An 11,040-nucleotide genomic window follows, 5' to 3' on the forward strand; every position below is an offset into this window, starting at 1 on the left:
GACAACTTGCACGTATTTTACACATTGACTAATTGCACGCATTTTGCATTATTGATAACTTATACGTACTTTGCTTATTAACAACTTGTTTATTTTAATTGGTAACTTTTACGCATATCCAAGAAGTTTTGAAAAAAACATTCTCCTATTTAGAGTTTAATGAATTATATCATATATTTATAATAAAAAATATGAAATGTTTCTCTTAAAAACATATATTTCGTTAACTCTCAAAATTTTTATAACTATTTTCTTACCATTATGGTGATTGAAAAAAATAATGAATATTTCTAGTATTGGAGTTTGTCGATAAGTTTTGATTTACGTGCTGACTTACGCACATTGTACAAAATAGCTAAGTAGATACCGAAGAAGTGTCACATGTACAGCATGTACAAGTTTTCGACTGATTGTGGCATGCTGCAATGCGACGGCTTAAGGTTCATGCTCTAATAGCGTGGGGTGACGTCAAGCCAACATGACAAATCCCCAAGCCAAGGGCTGAGTCTCAACGGATCGCAGCGCGGTAACTGCTCTGCCGAGTACAACACCCCGCCAGGTACCTAAGTCGTTTACAAACAATTCCGAATCTCTACATCAAACCAGTGACCCATTATCGACCGCTATAGGCAAACAGATATAACGGATGGATACCGCCACTGTCCAGCGCCTCATTCGGCTAAAAATGGCTCGTGTGATAAACGGCGTGTGCCGAATACCTAATAAATCACAATGTATTGAGCCTTTCGACTCACGAGATATAGTTGCTTACTTGTCTGGAAAGGATACGGCCTTAGAGGCGTTCAGGCATAATCCCACAGATGGTAGCTTTGCACTATCGGCCGCTCGACCGAGTGCGTGAACCAAATGTCCGAACCTGCGGTTCCTCTCGTACTGAGCAGGATTACTATCGCAACGACGATTCATCAGTAGGGTAAAACTAACCTGTCTCACGACGGTCTAAACCCAGCTCACGTTTCCTATTTGTGGGTGAACAATCCAACACATGGCAAATTCTGCTTTGCAATTATCCCTGTGGTAACTTTTCTGACACCTCTTGCTGAAAACTCTTCAAGCCAAAAGGATCGCTAGGTCGCGCCTTCGCAGTCCCGGTGAACACTGAACAACGGGATCCAGCCAGCATTTGCCGTTTTGCTCTACGCGAGGTTTCTGTCCTCCGACACCTGCGTTATTATGACCTAGCAGTTTCCTCAAATCGGATCACACTAGAGTATTGTTGGCAATCGGCATAATGCCTCACACCACTCTTATGCGCTTGGCTCTAGAAAACCGTGACAGTCGGAACGCAAGTTTTCGACGCACGCTTTCCGCCCAATCGAGTAAGTAAAGAAACGATGAAAGTAGTGGTATTTCACCGATGATATTTCTATCTCTCACTTATACTACACCTTTCATGTCTTCTTGCAATGCCAGACTAGAGTCAAGCTCAACAGGGTTTTCTTTCCCCGCTAATTTTTCCAAACCCGTTCCCTTGGCAGTGGTTTCGTTAGGAAGTAGATAGGGAAATTTATTCATTCATTATTTATTCTTATTCCATAAAGCTCGAGCTTTCACCCATTGCTACGTAGCGTCTGCTCGATAATTGATTATTTCTCAAAAATAAATATTATGTTTGTGGGTGTTGTGCACGACCTTTGGCCGTCAGTGGACTGACGTTTCTATCCCTAACCACGTGGAGGCGGTCCTGCCTTCCTAGCTTCAGCCTGGATTATAGGTTCTATTTTTAGTTTTGTACTGCATTTCTGGTTTTAATGGCTTGTGCTGCAAAAGCAACAAGCCCCAGGTAATTGGCTTTGCTTTCCAGGTACACATCAAGGTTTGTGTTCCCTGCTATTTCAAAAAGGTTTTGCCTTCTTAATTCATCATATCTGTCGCACATGACCAGCATGTGCGCGCTTGTCTCGCTTCCTCCACAGAAAGGACATTTGTCGTCTTCTGTGGCGCCCTTTGTGTAAAGTGTGTGCCTAAACGGGCCGTATCTGGTCAGAATATACACGCACTCTCTACTGGGTTTAAACCATTTGTTTTTTGTATCGTATGTTATATTGCCAATGAAACCGTAGGTTAACCTACCCATATTTGCCAATTCCAATCTTTTCTGCCATTCCAGCTTTATTACTTTATTTATCTTTTTAACCTCTAGATTGAGGATTTCTCTGCTTGGGTTCGCTATTGGATTGTAATTATGATTATTCCAGCTAATTTTCTCATTTTTTTACAATGTTTATTGCTGTGTAATCTCTAAGTCTAATGGCCACTTATTGTTTGTAGTGCATTTGTTGCGATGGTACGGCACGCCTTGGTGAGAGTCAGTAGTATTGTTCTTTGCACGGCGTTCAGGTTTCTAAGGTTGTGCGCGTGGGACAACTTGTCAAATCACGCAGCAGCGCTATATGTTGCTATCGGTATTATCACTACCTTGTACAAAGTGTCAAGGGTGCCTCTTTTAAGGCCCAATTCCTCCTTTGCAACCGTCCTGATTTTCAGGATGAAGCTGATTAGCTTCTCTCTTAAAAACTTAGTGTGCGCTACAAAGTTTAGCCTGTTATCTATAGTAATTCGCAAGTATCGCACTTCTTTTACATATTTCAGGTTGTTGTTGTCAACCTTAATAATTGGTTGTCTGCCTTCATTAAGTCTACCATTTATCATCATTGCGACAGTTTTTCCACTGCTGACCTTCACTTTATGCGTCACGCACCAATCTTCAACACATTTAAGCGCCATAGTACCAGTCTTTTCCAGATCATTTCTGGAGTTTCCTTTAATTACTAGCGCCAAGTCATCTGCGTATGCAACAGGTTCCACAGTTTCTCCTAGCTGAGCTAGGCCATCTAGAAGAACGTTCATGCAAAAGTTCCATGCAACAGGCCCAATTATTGATCCCTGTGGACATCCCTTCTGCATGCTTCTCCCAACCTTCTTTGTGTTATCTTTTACATAGGCGCTTCGCTTTTTGAAGTAGTCCTTGACTATATTTACCATATGGCTGCTGCAGTTTGCCTGCGTCAGCCTATGTGTAATGGCACGCCACCACAGGTTATTGAAGGCACCTTCAATATCCACAAATATAACAAGTACATACTTCATATCTGTTGCCATGCATTTTCTAAAGGTTAGCAATGCGTCCTCCGTGGAGACGCCTACTACGAGTATTTTCTCGTAGATCTTTCCCATCACTGGCAGAAGGGCAATTGGACGGTATGATTTGGTAAGCCTTCTGTTTTTACTCCTTCGTTTGGGAATTAGACATAGGTTTGCCTGTTTCCAATCGGTAGAAAAACTACCATCTTGGAAGCATTTGTTTAGTGTACTTAGGATTGATTGTTTGTTGTGGCTCCATAATTTTTTGATTATTTCGCCAGTGAAGCCGTCTTCTCCGGGGGCTTTTTTATCTTTCAGTTTTTGTAGTGCTCGTTCTACGTCGACAGAGTCGATGATTGGTTCGAGGTTCTGATTTTGATATTGGTGTATAGTTTCTCTAATTTTAATATGATCAGCGTTCTCTTGCTGGTCATCTGTAGGCAAGCAAGTTTTAAGAAGGACGTTTACAGTTTCTTTCTATGTTTCACTGAAGTTCCCGGAAGGGAGTTCCAATCGTATGAGATAAAATAAAGCCTTCTTTTTTATTTTATCTCATACGATTTTATATATTATACTCCAGGGATCTTCGTTACCGACGCTTGTCACAAAGTCTCTCCATGAGGTTGTTTTATGTTTCCTAATTTCTCTGACATAGTTATTTCTTGCCCTTTTGTATGCCTTTTGTATGTATATTATATGATAACATTCCCAGTTATTTTTGCCAAATTTAGTTTTGAATCTAGTTACGACTTTGCATTCTTTTCTTAGAAGCTCTGCTTCTGCCGGCACAAAAACCTCGCAGCAAGAAAAATCCGCGGAGGGCCTAGATACGGGACCGATCTCGGATCTAAGTCACAAGGACAAGTTCATCTTACCCAAGCCCGGCACATCGGCATACGTCCGCTTTCCAACCAAGCCCGGCACGCCCCGATCCTCAGAGCCAATCCTTATACCGAATTTGCGGATCCAATTTGCCGACTTCCAGACTAGGTGAAGAGGCGCAAGCCAGAGATCTCACCCATTTAAAGTTTGATAATAGGTTGAGGTCGTTTCGGACCCAAGGCCTCTAATCATTCGCTTTACCGGATAAGACTCGCTTATCGAATGTCAACTATCCTGAAGAAAACATCGAAAAAAACCAGCTACCAGATGGTTCAATTAGTCTTTCAGTTCCGACGAACAATTTGCACGTCAGAATCGGTACGGTCCTTCATCAGGGCTTCCCCTGACTTTGACCTGACCGGGCATAGTTCACCATCTTTCGGGTCCTAGCGTGTACGCTCTGAGTGCGTCTCTTCTCGCAATGAGAGTGAGACGCTCCGGGATTGTCATCCCTCAGTTCACTTAAGCAAACCGCAACGCACCGAGATAATCGAATCCTCCCTAACACTACATTTTCCATCGTCCGATTCCGGCCGCGGGATTTAGTGCTGGGCTCTTCCCTGTTTGCTCGCCGCTACTAAGGGAATACTAGTTAGTTTCTTTCCACCGGTTAGTAATATGCTTAAATTCAGCGAGTAATCTCATCTGCTCTGAGGTCGTATTATGATTATGATGTGCTCGCAAACGGTAGTAAGCGCACACAAAGTCGACGAGGAATCTTTGAATCGTCCAAATTTGCCGGAACGAAACCGCATTACGAAGAGTCAGGGTTTTTGGTTATCGGGAGGGTCGCAGGAATATAAAATATCTAGGACACAGCCCGGCATAATCACACAGAACGTCAACGAACGGTAATGTCCGATGTTGCAAAGTGGACTGGCTCACACGTTGAGTGCATTATTCAAGAGCACGCATATACGCGAAACTCTATGATTCGCCGGCAAGCCGTTCAAAGCAAGCGGCGGTCTGGTAATGTTATACGACTCTCAGCCAGAGGTGGTCCGGTAACAGTATCCGAGGACCGCAATATGCGTTCGAAATGTCAATGTTCATGTATCCTGCAGTTCAAATGTCGACGCGCAATTAGCTGCGTTCTTCATCGACCCACGAACCAAATTATCCACCGTTCAGGGTAATTTTATATATATATATACATGTTTCGATCGTGATTCACTCGAAATCGTTTAAGATAACTTGGACGATTCTGAAACTAGTATATTTATTATGGTTACAATTAATACTCCGTAAAGCATTCGCTTTTTGGTCCGAGATACAAGATCTCGTTTCAAATAAAACGAATGATCATTATTAGAGGATTTTGCCCACAGTATATTATACTATAGGAGCGCACAACATTTAGTCTGCAACAGTATATTGCAACATATAGCACACGTTTCATTCACTTAATAGTAAATTTACCTTAATGATCCTTTTTCAGGCTCACCTACGGAATCCTTATTACGACTTTTACTTCCTCTAAATAATCAAGTTTGGTCATCTTTCCAGCAACATCGGCAATGTCAAAACGCTGCCGCGCAACCGGTCTGAAGACCTCACTAAATAATTCAGTTGGTAGTAGCGACGGGCGGTGTGTACAAAGGGCAAGGACATAATAAACGCAAGCTTATCACTCGCGCTTACTAGAAATTCCTTGTTCATGGGGAAGAAGTGCAATCCCCAATCCCTAGCACAAAGAGGCTTCAACGGATTACCCGGACCTTTCGGCAAAGAAAAACCTGCTGCTCTCTTCAGTGCAGCGCGCGTGCGGCCCAGAACATCTAAGGGCATCACAGACCTGTTACTGCTCAATTTCATGCGATTAAGTGCCGCCTGTCCTTCTAAGAAGATATATTTGTACGCCGGTAGTGAGAACCACAACCAACAACGACCAAAGCCGAAGCGGAGGGTCTTTGCGATACCAGAAAGTACGTCTATTTAGCAGGCGAGAGTATCGTTCGTTATCACAATTAACCAGACAAATTACTCCACCAACTAAGAACGGTCATGCACCACCACCCACCGAATCAAGAAAGAGCTCTCAATCTGTCAATTCTTCCGGTGTCTAGACGTGTTGAGTCAAATTAAGCCGCAGGCTCCACTCCTTGTAGTGCCCTTCCGCCAATTCCTTTAAGTTTCAGCTTTGCAGCCATACTTCTCCCGGAACCCAAAAGCTTTGGTTTTCCGGAAGCTGCCCGTCGAGTCATCAGAGAAACTTCGGTGGATCGCTAGCTGGCATCGTTTATGGTTAGAACTAGGGCGGTATCTGATCGCCTTCAAACCTCTAACTTTCGTTCTTGATTGATAAAAACACATTTGGCAAATGCTTTCGCTTCTGTTAGTCTTTGGACGATAAAAAAATTCACCTCCAACGTCGCAATACGAATGCCCCCAGTTGTCCCTATTAATCATTACCTCGGAATTCCGAAAATCAACAAAATAGAACCGAGGTCCTATTCCATTATTCTATGCACACAATATTCAGGCGAATAAACCTGCTTGAAGCACTCTAATTTGTTCAAAGTAAACGTACCGGCCCACCTCGACACTCGGTGAAAAGCACCTTGGTAGGATTTTAAGTTGGGCCGCTTTTTGACGGGCCAAGCCCACCGGACGTCCCACAGACATGCTAATTGAACACCGCGAGCGGTGAAGCGACAGTGTGGGACACAGTTTCAACTACGAGCTTTTTAACCGCAACAACTTAAATATACTCTATTAGAGCTGGAATTACCGCGGCTGCTGGCACCAGACTGGCCCTCTAACAGATCCTCGTTAAAGAATTTAAAGTATACTCATTCCGATTACGGAGCCTCGGATGAGTCCCGTATCGTTATTTTTCGTCACTGCCTTCCCGTGCCGGGAGTGGGTAATTTGCGCGCCTGCTGCGTTCCTTGGATGTGGTAGCTGTTTCTCAGGCTCCCTCTCCGGAATCGAACCCTGATTCCCCGTTACCCGTAACAACCATGGTAGTCGCAGAAACTACCATCGACACTTGATAAGGCATACATTTGAAAGATGCGTCGCCGGTACTGGACCGTGCGATCAGCACAAAGTTATTCAGAGTCACCAAGTCAAACGGTGAGCAAGGCAAGCCTGCTACCGATTAGTTTTGATCTAATAAAAGCATTCCTTACATCGCTGGTCAGAACTCTATTTGCATGTATTAGCTCTAGAATTATCACAGTTATCCAAGTAATGTGGGTACGATCTAAGGAACCATAACTGAAGTAATGAGCCATTCGCGGTTTCACCTTAATGTGGCTTGCACTGAGACATGCATGGATTAATCTTTGAAACAAGCATATACTACTGGCAGGATCAACCAGGGTGCTATATATATAATAGCATAGTGCGTAAATGTTCCTCGGCGTCACCCGAAAGACCACACTTTGTATAAAAAAGTTTGATGAATATTTCTAAACAACGAATTTTCTTACATATATATCTGAGTCGTACCATATTCCCTGAACATTACGAACAGTTTACATCGCGACTAGATATTTTATATATTCTGCGCTTACACAGAGGCTAGACCTTCAACAACCGTCGAAACGGTGGTCCGTACATGAAATTTGCGGTTTGCAGACCCATTTAATTTCAAACAGTCTCTTTACTCTTCGTTAGATTGAAAACATCGGGGCGAATTCATAAGAATTCATCGTTATATCTCACTTTTATTCTCGCTCGGAGAGTATTGAGTTGATTGCATTTGTATATTTTATTTTCCGCATAAGAGTCTTTGCGTCAACGACACATGCCCGCGGATATGCTGTACGGTATGGTTGAACACTTATAAATAAGGTCTAGAACCCGGCCGTAAACCGACATCCGAACATATACGGCGTATATTATTCTAGACACGGTCTACGACAGTTTGACCTGCAGCGTCGGGCCTCGGGTTATCGTACGAACCATCACCGCGATGGTCTGGACAGGCTATATGGCGGGTCTAAAGAAAATAAATTCTCTAGGTCGCGCAACCAGTTTAACAATTTTAGAGCACGTTGTAGTCCAAAAACAAACGTCCTCGCTTCAAAATTGAAATATGAATATTTCATTGTGTGTGAGATTGAAAAATCTGCGTTTGCTGATCTTTCATTTTCTTAAAACAACGCAATGAAGCGAATGTTCAAATTCGCATAATTTTGGCAGTGCTCTCACATAATGCATAAGCGCGCTAAGCGGTTGTAAATCGCGTCACGCCGCTTTTGAACACTGCGCAATATTTTGCAACTAGCTCCGGTCAAAAGTTATTCAAACGAATGATCATTGCCAGAGGCTTTTGCTCAAAGTATATTATACTATGGGAGCGCGCTTGATTACTGCGATAATTTGTCGAGTAACCACAAGATTCAGTTTGCAACTTGCTCCGATCGAACGTTCATAAAACGAATGATCTTTGCTGCGAGAAGCTTTTGAATCGTCAGTTCTGCTTTCCACCCATCTACTTGAGCGTGGTCAATTTGTAAAATCCTATATTATTAAAATATATAGATTTCATATTTGCGGTCCGCAGACCCAAATAATTTCAACTTGCTCTGATCAAATGTTCATAAAACGAATGATCCTTCTACCACCCATCTATTTCACCGTAGTCAATTTGTAAAATCTTATATTATTAAAATATATAGATTTCATATTTGCGATCCGCAGACCCAAATAATTTCAAACAGGCGGGTCAAAATTATTCCCAGCCGCAAACCAGCATCCGAACATATACGGGGTATATAATTCTAGATATGGCTCACAACATTATTAAAAGTTACGCTAATATATCATTGACAGACTAAAAGTATCGAATATGAAGTAAAAACTACACCGGGGAATGATTTTCGTACCCGCCTGAACAACATAGCCTACTTTTGCCTAAGCTTGCTCGCATCGCACTCGACACGAGCTGTCCCCCTATATAAGGCGCGCGGCCACAGCGTAAGTATTAGACTGAGTCCCTAGCGACGTGATTTTGACCTGCGGTGAGGCGTCGCTCCGGGTTACGGTGTGACGCCTGGGAAAATTTCGAACTGTGAACCCTTATGATAGAAATTTGTTTTTCGAAAATTTTATTAGATGTTCAAACAGTTTTATATAAATGGATAATATAAATTATAGTTAATTATTGAGTTTTTAGGTTTTTTTTTTTTTTTTTAAACTTTTGTATAAAAATATGTATTTATTGATTTTTATAGATCTCAATGAATATAATACAAATTTATATATAGTTATATTATTTTTTTTAATTATTTGTTTAAATTTTCTAATTTTACAATAAATGTTCACACCAGTTATCCTCGATTTTCTCTTAAACGGTAAAAGATGCGAAAAAACTTTGTTCGTACGAAAGATGCAGAATAAGATTACGAATAAAATAGTATATAAATGGTTAAGTATGTTTATATAAATTTCTCTAGATTTTTCACTTTTCCCAAATTTTTACGACGGCAACTCGCATGTAGGCCACACCGTGCGAAATTCGAAGTTGTGATATATGAAAAAAAACTAAGAATTTTGAGACCTTTCTAATGATGTATAATACTTTATATGTTTTCTTTAGACAAATATAGAATCGTGAAGTGTGTTGCTCTAACCTAACCGCACTTTGCATTTTGACAAGTTAACAACCACACAGATTGCTCTATACTATCTAAACCGTAAAAGATGCAAAAAAACTTTTTTCGTACGAAAGATGCAGAATAAAATTACGAATAAAATGATGTATAACTCGATATATGTCATAATATAATTTTCATGAGATTTTTCAATTTTTCCTTTAAATTCAAAAAAGTTTTAAATTTTTTGCTGGCTTTAAATTTATTTGCGGGTTATGCTTTTTTTAACAATATTGTTTCAAATGATGTAAAAACTTAAATTAGCAAGATGCCTCAATATGCAAAAAATTGGCCCACTCTAATATATATATATATATATATATATATATATATATATATATATATATATATATGAGTGAGTTCTTGAGGGCGATACATCAAACAAAGAAAAGCCAAAGATTTATAAAATAATCTTTATTTCCAAACGTTTCGACATTCAATTTAATGTCATCATCAGTGGATCTAAAAACAGTATGAAAATTAGTATATCTAGGTAATTATAATATATGTGGATTGGTAAAGTAACTATACAATAAGAGAAAAATTAACAAACAGCAACACTTAACAACAAACCAAATATAAAAGATAGGAAAGGTAGTAGAGACTAGAATTAAATAAATAATTAAAAAGTATAGGCAAAAATATTTAAGTACAATCATATAAACCTACGCTTATATACATATATATACATACACATATACACTCATATATATATATATATATATATATATATATATATATACATGCATATATCCATATACACACACATGCAAACATATAATACACATATACATATACAGATACAACAATATATACCTATATATGTACACATATACATGTACGACTATACATATATAAATATACGTATATACATATTCACAACGACGTACATGTACATGTATAAACCATACATATACTCATACCTATCTATGTGACTATAGCTATACACGTATACACATACATATACGCATAAACATGTATATATATACATATATACACACATATAGATACGAAGAGATAGAGAGACATAGAGATAGATAATATATATGATAGGACACACAATACATATATATACATATGTACAAAAATCAATATATATATATATATACATATATATATATATATATACACACAATACATATATATACATATGTACATAATGCTCACAAATATATATATATATATATATACATATATATATATATATATATATACATATACATACATACATATATACGTATATACAGATACATGTATACACATATACATATGCACATACATACAAACATACATGTAAATAAGTAATATACATATATATATACATACATACATACAAATACATATATTATATATATATATATATACGAGGTCTGTTCAAAAAGTTTTCGTAATTTTCGTTTTTTCAAAAAAATATTTATTTCTTCGTCTACATTAATGTGGTCCCCTT

General features: G+C 39.3%; 1 non-coding gene across 1 annotated transcript; it reads right to left on the reverse strand.

Moving 5' to 3' along the window:
- Window positions 1-4,967: 4,967 nt before the first annotated feature.
- On the reverse strand, window positions 4,968-5,122 carry LOC113368497. Its single transcript, XR_003366411.1, has one exon. It is a non-coding gene; the product is annotated as a 5.8S ribosomal RNA (ribosomal RNA).
- Between the last annotated feature and the right edge of the window lie 5,918 nt (window positions 5,123-11,040).

The sequence above is a fragment of the Ctenocephalides felis genome, unplaced genomic scaffold, assembly GCF_003426905.1.
Source record: "Ctenocephalides felis isolate EL2017-DRISC unplaced genomic scaffold, ASM342690v1 CF-g0.4_SCAFFOLD_01170, whole genome shotgun sequence".
In the NCBI taxonomy this organism is placed as follows: Eukaryota; Metazoa; Arthropoda; class Insecta; order Siphonaptera; family Pulicidae; genus Ctenocephalides; species Ctenocephalides felis.